Genomic DNA, 18,061 nt, shown 5'->3' with positions numbered 1-18,061 from the left:
TGGAATATATCTTTCCCTATTTCTATTGACAAATGAGGCTTGTTGGATCTTACCCACATTCTTAGTTATTGATTCCAGCTGAACTGTCCCAAAGTGGGATTCTCAGTTCTGAGAGTGGACAGGAGCTCAGCTGAGCTATCAATTTTAAAAATAATCAAAGCAATAATAAGCCAAACATGAAAGAGTTTAGACTTGAATTACTTACTGTGGTGGTAATAAACAAAAGTCTAAAAACCAGAGAAGGTAATGACTTCCCCTGAACCATTTTCTCCTATGGAACGGTGCACTGGGTAAAGGTCAGGTAGATAAGCACAGATGTGAGGTCTTCTCACTATTCAGAGAGCCTCCTTCTCTCCTTCATAAGGAGGCCTCCACAGAAGTGCCTGAAGAAGATCTGAGTCCAAGGGCTCATATGGAGAGACCTGAAAATTCAGGTGCCGGGACTAGACATGTATATTTGCAAAGAGTCTGACCAGCCAGGGAAGCCTGAGCTCTTGATGCAGTTCTCTTCAGGTGCTGGAGCACATTGGTAGGGGGACAGGGGCATTTCCCCATGTGGCCTGCCTTGGTAATTACCTACGGTCAGACCTGAAGGTTGAATTTTGACAAAAGTGTGTTGAAAAGCTGACAGTTACTTTGTAAAATGGAGTGTATCTGGTAACCAGAGGGAAACAACAAACTGAAAACTTTAAGGGGTACCGATAGATAAGGGCTGCCTCCTTTTAACAGAGGTTTCAATCAGCAAAATCATTAGTCACAGAAACTTATAACTCAAAAGTGTTTTTATAGTTCTAAGATCCCAATGGTCCCAACACTTTTCTATATGTGGCTCCTTCTAAATGGACTATTATCTTATGACACTTATGAATAATCATAATACAGGCATGTAACTTGTCAACACCAAATACCCTTTCAGCAATGGAAGTCAATGCAGTATTATGGGGAATAAGTCCCAAAGGCTACATACACACACACACACACACACACACACACACACACACACACACACACTCATGCACAAGGTCACATTACCTTTCCTTCCCAAATGTGAGTCCTCATTTTTTTATTCAAGCACACTTTCACTCATGGTACAGATAGGATGGTGACTTGGACACCTATTATCCAGTAGACCCCTTGAATTTAGGTTCTTTCCTTCTCCAATATCCTTCAGAGTACTCACATGAGTGTCTGTGGACTTGGTTTCCCTTGGAGAAAGGAATACTTTGGTCTTATGCCCACTTATCTTATTAAAATAGCTGAGAGTGGCATAGAGGAAAAGGGTCTTGAGTGACATGCAGAGAAGTAAACAAGGGCTTGCATTTACTTTTGGTTTTGAGTGGCATCTGCATGACTCAGCCAAACACCTTTTGTGTTCCATTCATTCAAAGCTTACTCTGCTTCTTGCCAACACCATTTCTTTTTCCAGATCTGGGAAATTCTTGACTTAGCATCCACAGCCACATCGCCTTTTAGCTGAGACCCCAAGGTTTTCTTTCCCCGTGTCATGACAACATCTCTTCCTCTTCCCACCTAGAGTGTCCACTGGGAGGTCATTGAGTTTTTAAGGTTTATATTTATGAATTTTAACCTAAATGCACACATGGGATGTTCTGAATAACAGACAGGCTTTCATTATTTACATAAAAGCAAACATGACCACATGTTTTCCCATACCCTAAGTCTTATCCCTGGAGTAACACAATAAAATGAGGTCAAATGTCCTGTACACATAAAGTCTGTGTCATAGATACGGGATGCAAAACAATGCTTTTCCTTGATTTATGGATAATTGAGAAAGCTTTCTTCCCTTCTGAAAAAAAGGGGAAAAAAGTACATTCATTCCTTTGAGACACTGTGAAATGTATCCTGAGTTTCCACTTTAACCATTTGGAGTATAAATAAATCTTTCCAAGATTTAGATGAAGGGAAAGTATGACAAAATACATTTTTTTCTTTATAGGTATATGGGAATTAGGAACAAAATATATAACAGGTGGAAAGTTCTGGGTTTCTTTGATTAGAAGGTAAGATTTTTATATTAATTTTAATGAAATGTATTAAGGTTTTTGATGGGTCTAAAAGATCTTGGTAAGGGGTTTATAAAATTATAGTTATACAGTTATGTACTGAAATATGTTCTTTATGGAAGAAGTAAAACGAAAATGTATGAAAGTACTGTGGAAAGCATATCATCAGATATGTGAGTAGAACCACTGAAACAAGAACCATTAAAATAAAGACCATTACAACAGAATATGGGGTTAAAATTTAATTGGTCCACGTTGTCCTGGATGAGAGTTCTGGTCCAAGTTGTACTGAATTATAGTTCTTAATATTAATGACAAAGGTCTCACACAATCAAAGCAAACTATACTTAGGAACATAGCATATGGAATGCATAGCTCTGTATTAGGGAAAGTTCTGGGGAGGAATCTGGTAGTTTTGCATGAAAGAAATTGGCATCATGGGGAGATGGATTTAGGATGTAAATTGCATACGTCTGTTGCTCAATTCCTGGGTGCTTAAGATATACTGCTTTTCCCAACAAAACAAAATGTTAATGATTCCATGCCCCATCCCACTGCTTTGCAACTCCCCCAATTTCAGGTATTACAGCTTTCGGAAGGAACTAGGGACTCGGAATATCAGAACCCCTTCCCCTGGGGTATTCTTTGCAATTGTGAAAATGATGCCTTTACTATTGCATTTGTCCCTTAATGAAACACAAGGGGTTTGAGGTCCCAGAGGATAGAAAAATAATCAGCAACTAGTATGTGCTCATGATTATTTTTCCATGCATTTCAGGTATTTGCTTTCTCAGTTAGGTGATAAGCTTCTTTTAATGAAGATACCCTTTTCCCTTATATTTGTTGATGTCTGGAGTCTACATAGTTTCTCATCACAGGTGCATTAGGCCTCAGCAAATCTGTCTTTGCTTGATCTGAGAAGAAATCACAATAAAACAAAGAAAAATAAAACAAAATTAAAAATAAAAATTTAAATCATTTTATAAGTGAAATCATGTTCACAAGATAGGTATCTGTGGTTTCTATGTCAGCTTCAACTTAATTTCTTAGTGCTATCATAGCGTGAACATCTAAATAGAATGAGAGAGATCTCAGTGCTTAACTGAATTATTTCTTTTTTCTTTTATTTTTTTTAACAACTCTCTTGTGACTGATAGGAGAAAAATAGAAAAGAGTCATCTATTTTAGCACTGGGAAAATATAATGTGACACTGGGCTTGTGAAGAGAAAATATGCTTATTTCAAATCTATTGCTCTTAGAAGAAATTTTTCAGAAGTCCATGTGAACAATGTATTAGGTTTGCATGCTGGCTTTAAAGCCAAATTTTCCATAACCTGTGGACACCAATATACATACCAGTGGTAGGATATTCAGAAATCTTGATCCATAAGTAGCACCAGTCTTTCTTTAGAGGTCTAGATGTACTTTCTCCCATTTTGTGCCATACCAATGTATAAGCGAAATTCTCATATTTCATTGGTTTTAAATGCCATCAACTCTAAGTAAAACACACCGTTAACTTAATAACATTTTTGGGAAAAAAGAGAAGCACTCCATTAAACATTAAGATATATCTCTTTTTTATTAACCCACCGTACATCACTGATTTTAAAATTAATTTTAAGGACACATATAATTTGTCAAACATGAATACAATGGCTTTAACAAATTCAGTTCATAATAAAGTACACTAAATTTGAACACACTTCTCTTACTATTCTTCTCTACACAGGTAATTATCATTATAAATTGGTTTGTAAACTTCCAAGCTTTTTTTTTTTAAATCTGTCATGTTACATCCACATAAACCAAATAGTTCTGTTTTGCATAATGACCTTTTGTAAGATAACTGAAATTATGGATATATATCAGATATATCATGCATATAGATGCATATATCTTTGCTTTTAATTTATTTCTGATATCTTCAAGTTGATGAATATAGATCTGCTTTACTCTTTTTAAATGGTATTTAGTTATACACATTTTGTATATCTATTTCCTAAGTGATGGGTATTTATGGGGTCTTCTGATTTTTGCTATTATCAACAACATTTCCACAGTTGCGCTTCCTTATGTACCATGACTATGAGTGGTTCTGAGCACTGAGCCACTGGCATCCACACTTTTGGTTTTAAGAGAGAGTAATAGTCAAATTGTCCACTAAAGTGGTTATTCCAAGTTACACATCAGTCTACTGTAAATAAAAACTTGCCACAAAGTCTTGTCAATCCTTGATATTAAGTTTTTTTCCTTTGTCCAGGAAAAGTTGATCAAGTTATCATGCATTTATTTAAATTGTTATTGAGCCCCTCGATTTGGATTTTCCATTCTGTGAACTGTCTCTTTATACACTTTGACCATTTACCTAGTGTCCTAACCCAGGCTGCTCTAACAAATTGCAGTGAACTGGGTGGCTTATCAAAACAGAAATTTATTTCTCACAGTTTGGGAGGCTGAGCATCTGAGATCAGGGTGCCACATAGTCTGGTTCTCGTGCAAGCTCTCTTCTGTGTTACAGACAACTGACTTCTCCTTGTATCCTCACATGCAAAAAAGGAGCAAGCTGACTTTCTGGCTTCTTCTCATAAAGGCACTAATCTCATTGGTCAGGTCTACCTCCCTCCAGTGCCCTACCTCCAAAAAACGACACATTGGAGATTAGATTTCAACATAAATTTCAGGGTTGGGTGGGGGGACACAAATATTCAGTCCACAACATCTATTAATACTATGGTTTTTATGTAAGAAAACATAGTCTGTTATAAAGCTGCAAATGTTTGTTTTCAGTCTGTCATTTGCCTTTCAACTTTTTTCACAGAGTATTTTGACATAAAGAACATTTGAAGAAAATTTTACCTTTGATGCAGTGAAACCCATCAGTACTTTTCTTGTATTCTTTCTTTTTCCTTAAGTAGATTTTCCAAGTAGAAGTTTGCTTTTTCAGTATTCTTCAGTATTTTCTGTAATAATTGTAAAGCTTCTTTTTAGCTATGTGTTTTTAATCCATCTGCCATTTTTTTGCATTTGTGTTTTGAGATTGAAATTTATTTCCACAGCACTTTTTATGGACAAATACATCTTTTGTATGTTCTTTCTTCAACTGCCACATCTGCAAAAAGCCAAATAGCCACATGTCCATGACCTATTTCAGAAGTTTGAACTAAATGTCTTTTTCTCTTTCAAATGACACTGTTTAAATTGCCATCCATTTCAATATGTCTTGATACTTGGTATGATAGTTTTTCACCCTTATTTATTTACTTTTCCCTGTCTAGTATTATACATAAAACTCCTATGTAAATTATATAATCAGTGTGTTAGCTTCCATGAGTATTTCTTTGAAATTTTAATTGGTTTTGCACAGAATTTATACAACTTAGAGATATTTGAAGTATTGACAATATAACAAATATGTTATATCTCACCAAACTTACAGCCCTTCTAAAAATCTTATCAATAAAGTTATAGTTTTATTCATATACTCTTACACATTTTTGTTTTGTTTTATAGACTTTCTATATTTTTTGTTCACTTGTATATATATATATACATTCATTCACTTATTGAACAAATATTTATTGATTGCCTGGCACCTGTCAGGCACTCTTTAAGCACTGGAGATATAACTGTAAGAACCAAAAGAGAAAGAAACAAGAGCCCCTTTAACTCACAGAGCTTATTCTAATGGAGAGGACACAGACATAATTAAGGAGATACATGTCATATGATTTTTAACTGCTTATGGAGAAAAATACAGCTGGGCAGGTAGATAGGAAATGTGTATGTGAGGTTTTGGGGTTGAAATTTTATATAGGGTGGTGAGGGAGGCCTTTAATATTTGAGCAAGTACCCAAAGCAAGAAAGCAAACAATACAGGTATCTGAGTGACAGTATTTCCAGAAAGAAAGAGCAGGAAGTGTAAGGCCTCTGAAACAGGAAAATGCTCTGCTTCTTGGAAGAATAGCAAGAGTCCAGTAAGCCTGCAGTGGATTACAAAAAGAGGAGAGGCATAGGAGATGAGCACAGAAAAGGACTTGTTGGAAATTTTAAGGATTTAGGCTTTGGTCTAAATGAGATGAGAAGTCAAAGGGTATTTTGAGCTGACTTCTCTTTTAAAAGAATAGCAGACTTTTCTTTTGAGAATAGAATAGAGAAGAACAAGAGTCAGAGAGAGAGACTAGTAGGGAGATTATAAGAGTTATACTGATGATTAATTATGCTATCCTGGAACCTAGTGGTAGCAGTAAAGGTGATGAGAAGTGGTTTGATTTTGTATTTACTGATGGAATGTAGTAGAGTATGTAAGAGGGAAGTCAAGGATAGCTTCAAGTTTGTTGTCTTGAGCAGCTGGACGGTTGACATGGTCATTTACGCTGCTGGAGAAAACTATGGAGAATAGGTCCTTTGGGACATGTCAATGGGGGCTTTATTCTCCATTTTAATTGCTAAAGTTGCTGTCTTAAATCTCTGATAATACTTTAATGTCTCTGATACTTACATTTGTTAGTTGAGTCTTAGTTATTTCTTGGTAGGTGTTCACATTGCCTGTTCCAATATAAAAAATAGGATCAAAAATTTATATAGCACTTACCAATGGTTCTAGGCTCTTTCTGTAAACTCATTCAAACCTCCAAGGAATCTTACAAAGTAGATGTTATTATTATTATTATTATTATTACCCCTATTTTACAGATGAAGAATTAAAGGCGGAGGGATGTTAAGTAACTTGCTTAAGGTTATCTGGTAGTAAATGACAGAGATGGATTTTGAAACCAGACAGTGTTGCTCCAGACTTAAAGTGATTATTCTTAATTACTATACTATATTGCTGAGTCCAATGACTTTTACTTTTCTTTTAATATTTTTATGTTTCTTATTTATTTTCTTGCCTCAAAGCATTAACTGGGAACACAAGTACAAAGTAATAATAATTGTGAATATAAACGTTCCTTATGCATGCAATGCTTACAATAGATGATTTTGTTAATTTAAGGAAGTTTACTTTTATTTTGAATTCACAATGATTACTTCAAAATTATGAATTGGGAATGAATTGTCAATTTTTCCATCTATAGAGATTACCATATGTATTTCCCCCTAAATCTATTTAGTACATGAACTAATATTGTTTTGATGTTCAAACACTTAGCCATATTTACCTTATTAGTAGCAAAATATTACTCTTTAACATCCTACTGGGTGTGCTATATTATTTAGGATATCTGCTCATTTTACAAACATAATTGCCTTTTAATTTAATTTTTGCATGCTATCTTTTCCTACAATACCTGTTCCTTGAAAGTTGGCCACAATTCATTCAAAAATCAGTCTGGGTCTGGTGCTATTTAGGGTGTTTTCATTCAACACATATTTCAATGTTTTTAGTTATAATTCATCTCTAGTAAAATTTCCAATTTGTCTTAGACTAATTTTTTATACTTATAATTTTGTATAGGAGTTTTATTTATATTTTGAAATTTACTTTATAAAATTTTTTAGTGTTCTTTATTACATGGAAAATTATCTACTATATCTGTGGTATGCAGATTTTCTTAATTTGCATGCAATGAGTATCCATGACAAGCTATAAGACTGATTTTTATTCTCCATAAATATGTTTTGTAGCAACTTTATTTATTGATTTTTCATTTTGTTTATTTTTGATTTTTATTTCATGTAGCTTTTAAAAAAGTGGTCATGTCTCCTTTCTGAGCCAGTTCATGATCACTATTAAATTTTATATGTGGAGTATATATGGCAGTATCAATTCTCACCTGAAGGCAGTGTTACTTTTGCCTTCATCATCTGTAAAGAGAGCTCCCCACCCGGTCTCATGAGGGCATGTTGATTTGCCAAATGACCACTGTGTTTACCTGACTACATGTTCCTTTTATGTATGAGTCTAAATTTCTTCCTTATTGATCTATAGTCTCATTTTTCTTAAGCACAGCTTTGTATCACAAATTTGTTTGTATAGCCTGTGCATCTCTTCTGGAGTTAGGTTTTATTATGTCCTCTCTATGACATCTTGTTCTAGAAGTCAATAAATGGCATTCATTTATCTAAATTACATGTTATTTTTTTCCTTAGTACTTCAGTATAGCTTTGTACCTAATCCTTATCATATTTAGTGTCTGAAAATTTTTCTAAATCTTCTTAAACTCTCAGAGATTACTCAGGTTATTCTGGTGACATGTGGCTTTCTATAACCCATAATAATAGTCATAATAATCATAAGATTTTTTTAAGATTAATATTTTTACGGTTGACAATATGATTTTGAAGCATGTGGCAAATACAGGAGATATTTAAACCTATGAGACTAGCTACCTATTCATTATATCTCTTGTCCTTACTCCCCCCTACAGTCATAAGCTTTACCTGAGAATAATCATGTTTATAATGCAAACCTACAGCCACCACAGCGCATTAGTCTTGGGATGGTACCTGACTTCAGTCAGGCTAATCACAGTCCTCTTCCTTTTGTCATGATTGACTGATCTAGAGTTTATGCTTAAGAGGGGCCGAAGTAATCCCTAAGGATTTTAAGTTCAAACAGAGTTTTGTAAATCTTTGTCTCTCTTGATAAAAAAATACTCGTATTCATATTTTTCTTAACATTCATTGAGGTATAAAAGAAATCACTGTGAAAAGAGAACATAATGAACCAGTTGCCCAGAGAAGCAGAAATAAGACAAGGAAATGGAAACTTTTAAGTGCTCAAATATCTCATAAGGCTGTATCCTTGATTTTTCTAAGCTTAACTTTGCAAGATATCTAAAGACTCTGGTTTAATAATGATTTATATCACTTGCAAACCAAAGCAAACTTAAATAATTCCATAGTATTTTGCCTGTCTATTCTAGTTTTTCTTTAAAAATTAGATTTTATTTAACTTCCTTTATTTACATTGTCTAGCATGGGCTAAGAAATTTGGGGCCCAATATTGAATTACATTGCAATACATTTGAAGACATTTTGGGTTAATTAAAAGGGATCTAGTTGAGATGAAATTGATTGTGATGCTTCCCATAAGAATGATTTATCTATGTTGATAATTGGGTGAGTTAGAACACTTAAGAACTGCTAAATTTGCTCATTTACACATAATGAAAATGATCTGAAATCACATTGTACTCTCCTGCCTAGTAGCTACAGTTTCTTTTGACATTTACTGCAAGTTGCACTTTAACTTCAGAATCTCCAAAGTGGAAGAAAAGTACCTCTATAGTTGTGAAAATGTGTCAGTGTTTTACAGTGACCAGAAAATATGCCTCTGCTCAAGACCCGTTAATGGATTTAGGTCACGATAAGATTAAATTGAGAAATCAGTAAATACCATAGGTACAAAGCACTGACAATAAAATATTCTGTTTTCCAAGTAATATAAAAACAAAAAAGAAACATGTACTTTTTAATAGTTTTGCCACTATTAAAGTTTAGTCATACTTCAAGTTATTCAAAATTAAAATTTTCAGTCTATTTTTAGTTGTCAGTTCATTTTCCTCTCAGGAATTCAGCTAGTTAAGCACATCAAACCAGTAGGCTGTTCTTCAATCAGAATTAATCATTACACATGCTGCAGAGGCGGGTAAGTGGCCAATTGTAAAGCTATATTTAGTCCTTACTTTCTTTTCTCTGTTTTATTCTGTCTCCAACAACTTTTAATTAGTTCCTTCAGTTCTGGGATCTCTCTGTTTTTCTTTCATTTTTTTCCTATTACTTGTTATTCCTTTACACTTATTCTGCATGTTTAGAAATACACATTTATAAGCCATCATTATATACAGGTAGTGAGAGAGATGGTTAATACCATAATTGTTTTAAAGTACTTGGAGGGATTAGTAGATTCAATTTCATCTACTTAATAAAGGAAACCACTTTCTATATCAATAATATGCACAGTATTTATTATATAAGGTTCATATGTATGGCTGTTTTCTAAAAGAATAGTTAAATGTAGATAGTAATATTTAAAATTAAAGCTGAATTTGTTGGGGCATCTCTACAAAATTATAATATTAACCAGGCATTACCTGAATTCTTAATAAATATATTCATGAAATTCACAATATTTAATAAAAAATTTACATAATTATAGTAAATAGAATTCTCATTAAAGTAACAGTAGGATACATTTGCAATTTATCTGAGCTATGTTACAATAAAAAAGTGTCTGAAGAGTCAAATTAAATTGTTGATATCAGTTGGTCTTTGCCTATGAATTGATATGAATTATGTTTAATATGAATAATTTGTACAAACCATCTTTAAATAAATTAATTTTGCCTGAAATTTTAATAAATGTTAGTAACTTAATTTTAATAAATCTGACTTTTAATTAGAAATATGTAATTTCTATTTTTCCAGATAACTTTTGTTTTTTTCTGATTTTAATAAATCTGTGTATTATAAACAAATCCACAGAACATATTTTAATTCTTTATGCTTTAATAATTTTTACTTTAATTTATTATTTCAGTTATATAAAACGTAGAAAATTTATAATGTAATAGAGGTATAGGTTTTGGGTAATTGGTAGCTCCTTCATTTTCCTAAAATATAGCTAACACAAGGATGACTTATATAATAGAATTTGGGGTAATATAATGGTATTGCTATATATGTTATAACTTAGAATCCTCATTATTCCATTTTTTTTGCTTCTTTTAGAACTTTCTCATAGGAAATCACTCCTTAACTTTGTTTTTTTTTCAGAAGAGTTATTCTCTGTCTTCATTTACCATCTTTCACCTCTCCCTCTGCACCAGCTTCTAGCTCCCGCCGCCTTTCATTACTACTCAATATAGGGCAGGTAGCACTCTTACCTATTCTTCTTCCCAATGTAAACTTCAGATCTACATTTTAATATCTGAATGTTATTTAAAGTCCTTTACTAAACTAAAGGCCATCAGTGCCAGATTTCTACCCCCAGGAAATCTCTATGCCTTTTGCAGACAGTAATCATAATAATTTTTAAACATGATATTTCTTAGGTGGGGCTCCTATATCTACCACACAGATTAATCACAGAGGTTTGAGAGTAAATGGAAATTATTCCTTGCTCTTAAGTAATGTTTAATTAGCTTGATAATTAATTACAGAAAGGTTTACATCTTAACTGTATGCCAGACATTGTGTTTGGTGCTGGGCATTTAATAGTAAACAAAAATGATATCGTTCCTGTCCCAACACAGCTTGCAACTAAATATTAAAGAAAATATCATAATTTTTAATGAGAAATAGTCACTGCCCCTGAGTCTCCATGCCATTAATTTTAAAGAGCACATTTTGAGTATGGAGTATAGTGGAATTATTGGTCCAATATATAATTTAGACATAAGAGCAGGAAAAGAAGGAAATCATAAATAAATCTTGGCTTTCTATCAAGGATGACTAAACAGTGATATTTGAGTTGAGAAACAAGAAAGGGAGATGTGAAGGTTCAGAGAGAGTAGAACCATTTAATTTTTAGATGACAGTGTTTTATCTGTATAGAAATGTCCACGTAGAAGTTAGAAATGTATATCATTAAAAGTGTGAGGTTCAGTGTTGAGAAAAGGTTAAAAAATCAACTGCTCAAATACAGTTCCTATTCAGGAATTTCAACTCAGAACACAGGAGTCCGCTTCACTGGAAACTAGCCTGTCTTAAATTTTCATCCCTTGAGCCTACACCCACATGAAATGATTTTCAATGTCTCTTGAATACAGACATTCTTGGCAAGAAGTCCTTAGCATTCTCTGTGTAGAAGTGGTTCAGCCTGACTCTTATAGACCCTTTTCTCCCATTTCACTTCCCCAACTCATCCACATGGGAAATAATTTTTAAAATTTTAACATAGATTTTATATTCTACCCCCCTATTATTATCCATTTACCCCTATATATACCAAGAACTTAATATACAAAAGTCCTTAGAATATTTTAGGCAAGAAAAAAATAAAGCCAGTAGAATGTGTGACTATGTAGGTAGTAAAGAAAGAGATAACAGGCGAAGATGGTTCAAGTGAAGGCAGTAGTAAATGTAAACAATTGTGCAAGACAGAGAGGCATAAGTATGAAAGAATTAAGGACACTTCAAAGAAAGTGAGGTTTTACATTTGAGTGCTGGTAGGGAAAATGGAAGTTCCTATAGCCAGGATTCTCACCTGACCCTAATCTACCTGATTATGTAATTGACCTACTGCTGAGCTAATGCTCCTACACCATTGTCAATGTGTTACTATATAAAGAGCTCACCCAGTGCGCTCCCCTGGAGAGAGATGGAGGTGGACTTTCCAGAAACAGAAGTGATTCCAGCACTCAACCTGCCACAACTGAGAATAAAGCTTGGTATAAACTCTTTTACCCCTAATGTTCTGTTGTTGTTTGGTCTCACTGAATACAGAGTAAACTTTCTCAGGGCCAGTTCCCCTCAGGTGAGACAATTAGCATAATTAGCAAGATTCAATGCAGACTGAAAAATGGAATAAGCTGCCCTCATGGAAGGGGTACTTCAGTTGGCTTCCCCTATAGAGGGGGAGACACCCAGGTACCCCTTATGGTCATATGGTCCTAGGTGGCTTACCTCCTAGAGGAGTGGGCCCCTCCTAAGAACTGGGGTGAGGTGAAATTGATGCCTGAAGCAGTAGAGGAGGCCCTCTGCAAAATAGGGAGGTCCTTGGAGAAATAGAGTGCCCACATGGTGGTAGGAATTGTGGGTTAGCTACCACCCCTCACACTGTTAAGAAGGTAACAGATGTAATGGTAACACAAGAGACAGCACAGTAATGCAGACTGTGAGTTGCTGTGGAGGAAGTAAAAGATTTGTTGAAGAATGAGATGGCATTGCTGTGAGGCCCTGTGAAAGAGGTAAACACCATGAAGGAGAAAGATGTATCTCTGTGAGAAGCATGAGAAAAGGCAGCATGAGAATGTGAGCTGTGAGGTGTTGTGGAAGAGGTAAGAGATTCTTTTCAGAATGAGACAGCAGTGCTGCAAGGTGCTGTGAAGAAGTAAGAACCATGAAGGAGGACATACTCCTGCAAGAAGTACGAGAAGATGCAGCATGAGAATGCCATCTGTGAGGTACTGAGAAGGTAAGAGAGCTGTTGAAGACTGTGATAGCATTACTGCAAGGCACTGTGGAAAAGGTAAACAATGTAGCAGAGGAGGTGCTCTGTGGAATGAGAGAACTGTCATTAGCCCCAGAAATGCTACAGGAGCTGGGGGAGAGCAGAGAGATAGAGGTGGTACTGGAGGCACCAACCTCTCCTCTATATAAATCCCACCCAATTAGAGTCAAGAAAATAAAGATGCAGCAACCATGGGTTGCTCCAGGAGAGGTGCTGCCCCCTCCCCAGGTTGTGGAGCACTCCATGCTCCACCCCTATACAAAAGCAGAGCTGGTGGATTGGGGTTCCCAGTTTAAACAGAAACCTTCAGAGTCCATATCAGCCTGGTTCCTGTGCGTTTGGAATGTAGCGGTGGAAAAGATCATTCTGTATGGACCAGAGATGGGAAAACTGGCTGTCTTAACAACTGACCCTGTACACCAGACCCCAGGGAATAATTCACTTCTCAAGTGGGTAGTGGCCGCACTTCCCACTGTATGGCCTAATTAGGGTGACTTACTATCTTCCCCTACTAGATGGCAGATGCATAATGCACTCCAGCCAAGTATTATGGGAGTTAACCATGAAAAATGCCATTTATAACCCAGTAATATATTCCCTGGCAAAGAGGTGTTTATGGCAGGGATGAGGGACACAGTGGTACAAATGGCTCTTTCATCCCTCTTTAAGTCCTTAATGGCCATTCTTGTCTCTCACTAAGGCAGCCTATAAGTGCAGTTACCTGTACTGTGGCAGATTTTGGGGAGGCTGAAGCAATGTGGTCATGGAAGGGAGTGCTGTTTCCTACTGAGAGGAAGGGTATAAAAAGCCCCATGAAAGATATGATGACCCAGTTATGGATTGATTTAAATAGGGGCAGAAGCAGACAGAGAAAAATTGGATGGGAAGTTAAATAGAATCTTCCTGGAGCTGTGGCAACAATTGAAGTTGGCGCATCAGTTTTGGCCACTGAGGACCAAGAAGCAGAGGCCAGAGACAGAGCCACAAGCACTGCTTGTGTGCCTGCAAGACTTCCTGCTAGAAAGTGAGCTGACCTCACCTGAACCCACAAAGGAAGATGATTGGGCAATATGGTTTGACTGAGGGGAGAGTCAAGGCACCCAACTTGGGGGATCAGGTGGACATGGAGTCCACATGTTGAAATGTCAATTCATTGGTCCCCAAAGAATGTGCAATGTGTCCTGGCTCTGCTAGGCACAAGCACTGAATGCTCACTGATTTATGGCAACCATGAGCAGTTTCCCATGAACCCCTCTGTTCGATATGGGGGTAAGGCTATCAGAGTGAAACAAGCCTGAATCCTGTGGGGAATAAGTATCTTCCCCCAAAGGAGTATACTGTGTATATCTCTCCCATTCCCTGAAATGATTTTGGGGCTAGACATCCTATAGGGCCTATGGTTGCAGACTGCTACAGGTGAGCTCAGAATGAGGATATGTGTTGTTAAGGCAGTTTTGAGGTGCCATGCTAAGCATATGCCCACAGATTTGCTTGTGCCTTAGCAGGTGACTAATACCAAGCAATAGAAATTGGTGGAGGGCATAAAGAAATTGGAGAAACCCTCCAGGAACTGGAGAAGGTGGGTATTAAAAAGCCCACAGATAGCCCTTTTAATTCCCTGGTTTAGTCAGTAAAAAAGCCAAATGGCTCATGGCGTATGAGCACGGATTAGAGAGAACTGAATAAAGTAATACCTCCTCTGCATGCTGCTCTCCCCTCTGTTAGAGATCTTATGGAAGCATTCAGTTATAAGCTAGGGACATGTCTTTATGTTGTGGATCTTTCTAATGTCTTTTTTTCCACTGACATAACAGACGAAAATCAGGAACAGTTTGTATTCATGTGGGAAGGATGGCAATGGACTTTCACTGTCCTTCCACAAGGGTACCTCCACAATCCCACCATCTGTCATGAACTTGTAGCCTTTGTTAATGTTGTGGAATCTGACTACAGTGCTCTAGCTTTTATGTACAGGGACCACTGCAGAAGGTTGAGGGTAGACAGAATGTCAGGCAAAAATGCTGAAGAGGTGGAGTGTAGGGAAAATGGAAATTCCTATGGCCAAGATCCTCACCTGACCTTAATCTACTTGATGATGACCTATTGCTAGGCTTATGTTTCCACACCCATTGACAATGAGCCATTATTGTTGGTGTTACTATATAAAGAGCTTCACCCAGTGCTCAGCCCAAATGCAGAAATAGAGACAGGCTTGCTGCATGCAGACTGCCGCAGGGGCAGATGTCATTCCAGCACTCGACCTGCTACACTGCCCCTAAGAAAATAACTGGATATATATAAACCCTTTTACCCCTAACATGCCATTGTTATTAGTTCCATTGTTGCTATTCAGTTTCACCAAATCCAGACAGAAGTTGCCTGGGCACAATCCCCCCCCCAGAGAAGACAATGCCATATTTTAAAAGTTGTAACCACCTAATATTTTAAAAATTCATCAAATGTTCTTTTTTGGGGATTTCCTTGGATTAAGAACAAGGTATTACATCTGACATTTTAATTTTCATTTTATTTGTATATTTTGCCTCCAGTTCTTATCCCATAGCTATTTCATTTTGGAGTTGAATCTCTTCTAGATCCCTTATATATGCTTCCATATTTAAAAACCAAAACCAAACCAGAAATGGCTTTTTCTCTGCTTAATAGTTTCTTTTATTGATACTGTGGGAGAGGAAAAACATAATATAAGACAGCAATATTTTAGCATGCAATATGTGGATGAGAAATAAGGTTATTACATTTTCCAAGTAGAACGAAAGAAAAAAAATATTAACATTTTTTGTAATCCTTTTAGTGGTACATATAAACACTAAAATTAGAAAATACACGAAGGAATAAATGTAAAAATATTTTAAACATTTTACTGTTTCACAAATCAGGTAGCTTACTTTTTAATTGACAATATTTTTAGCACATTGTTAGTTTTACAGAAAAATTGCACAGAAATTAGGGAGTTACCAGTTACTCCCTCTATCCCCAACCAAATAAAGTCTCTGATTTTTTTGCAGCTTGCTTTAGTGTGGAACATTTGTTTCAAAAGATAAACCAATCTTGATACATTATTATTAGCTAAAGTACATAGTTCACATTAGAGTTTACTCTGTGGGCTTTAATATTCCCACCATTAAGGCATCTTAGGGAAGTTTTACCACTCTAAAATCATGTGTGCCCCCTATTCATCCCCCTCCTCTTCCTTCTGAACCCCAGGCAACCACTGATATTTTTACTTTCTCCACATCTTTGACTTTCTAGAATGTAGTATTATTGAAATCAATATGTATCCCTTTCAGACAGGCTTCATTCAGAAATATATATTAAAGAAGCATATATATGTTTCTCACATATGTAAAGGATCTTAGATAAACTATAAGGTATGAAAAGTGATAAAATTATCACCACAAAACATTGTATTATCCCTTTATTCATATTTTCTGGAAAACTTTGGAAGTTATTTGAGATTATTATTTCTGTGTTTTTCTAAAAACCAGATGTATTCTTTAGAATACAGCTTAAGTGGCTTTTAAGAACCTCAAAATATACATTTTTAAATAGGACAGAAATTTATCTTTGTCTCACGTAACAGCTCAGAAGTTCAGAAAAACCGAAGCTGTAGCTTCATCAGCTCTTTAATGCCCTCAATTTTTCAAAGTTATTGCTCCACTTTCATTATTAGTGGTGGCCTTGCTAACACAGTTGGGCTTTTTGTCACCACCACATACATATTCCAGGCCCCAGGAAAAATGAAAATGAGTGAGGTTCCAGGGCAAATAACCTGAGAGCTACTTACTTAACCTCTACTCTCATTTCATTAGCAAAACTTAGTCACATGGTCACATATAGTAACAAGAAAGGCTGAGAAATTTTGGTATTTAGCTGGGAAGTCAGGGGATAACTAAGACATATAAGCCGGGTGAAAGGAGTTTCTATAACAAAAGAAAAAAGGAGGATGGTAGGATAAATATAATTATAAAACCAGCCATTTAATTTTATAAAACAAATATATCTTTGGATTTATATTGGTTTTAGTTTAATAATAGATATAGAATTGTATCAGTTGCAGGCATTGAAAGATTTAAATAAATGAATCTATTATTTGCTTAGGGGTAAAGAATAAATTTTGAAGTACTAAATTATATTATGTTCAGTATTTTATGAAATGAAAATCATTTATATTATTTCATTCATGTTTATAGTATATTTATATTTTACATACACATTTATATTTTATATTTATGTTACTGCATATATGGGTGTGTGTATACACATATATATATGCTTTATAATTAAGTATACAAAAACAGTAGTACACATTTGATATTACACATACTAAAAAACTGGGCAACATTTATAATGTCTGCAGAGAGAACTCAGCAGTCTTGACTAAGGCATCGTTTATTTATTATCTGGCAAACTAGAAATTTAATATCAAATCTAAACCTAAGTGAACCAAATTACATAGAACAATTCTATTTTTTCTTAATGTACAATTATCTTCATTTATTTAAACTGATAACTTTAGCAAAGATTAAAGCTGAAATGCTTGAAAGCTTATATACATATATAAAAGTAACATATATGTAAAATTCTGCATATCTATATACATTCATTCACATGTAGACAGAATAGTTTATTCTAACATAGATAAATATGGCAAAGAGCACTTAGAAGACTTAATGAGTCCAAAACAAATTATTAACTGTACTTGTAGCATCAAATGCCCTGAAAATGCCTCCTGGCATTGTAGAGACCTTGGCATATGTGAGTTTAGGTCAGGCTACTCTAAGTCCAGGAACTGACAGACTAGATTTTCTTCCCAAGATTTTTCTCATTAGCTAAACCAAGATCTCTTAGAACATCAGGTCACTCTGCTTGAATTCCCAAACCACACATGACTTT

This window comes from Manis javanica, chromosome 5, assembly GCF_040802235.1.
Source record: "Manis javanica isolate MJ-LG chromosome 5, MJ_LKY, whole genome shotgun sequence".
NCBI classification, from domain to species: domain Eukaryota; kingdom Metazoa; phylum Chordata; class Mammalia; order Pholidota; family Manidae; genus Manis; species Manis javanica.
This window is presented reverse-complemented; position numbering follows the sequence as displayed.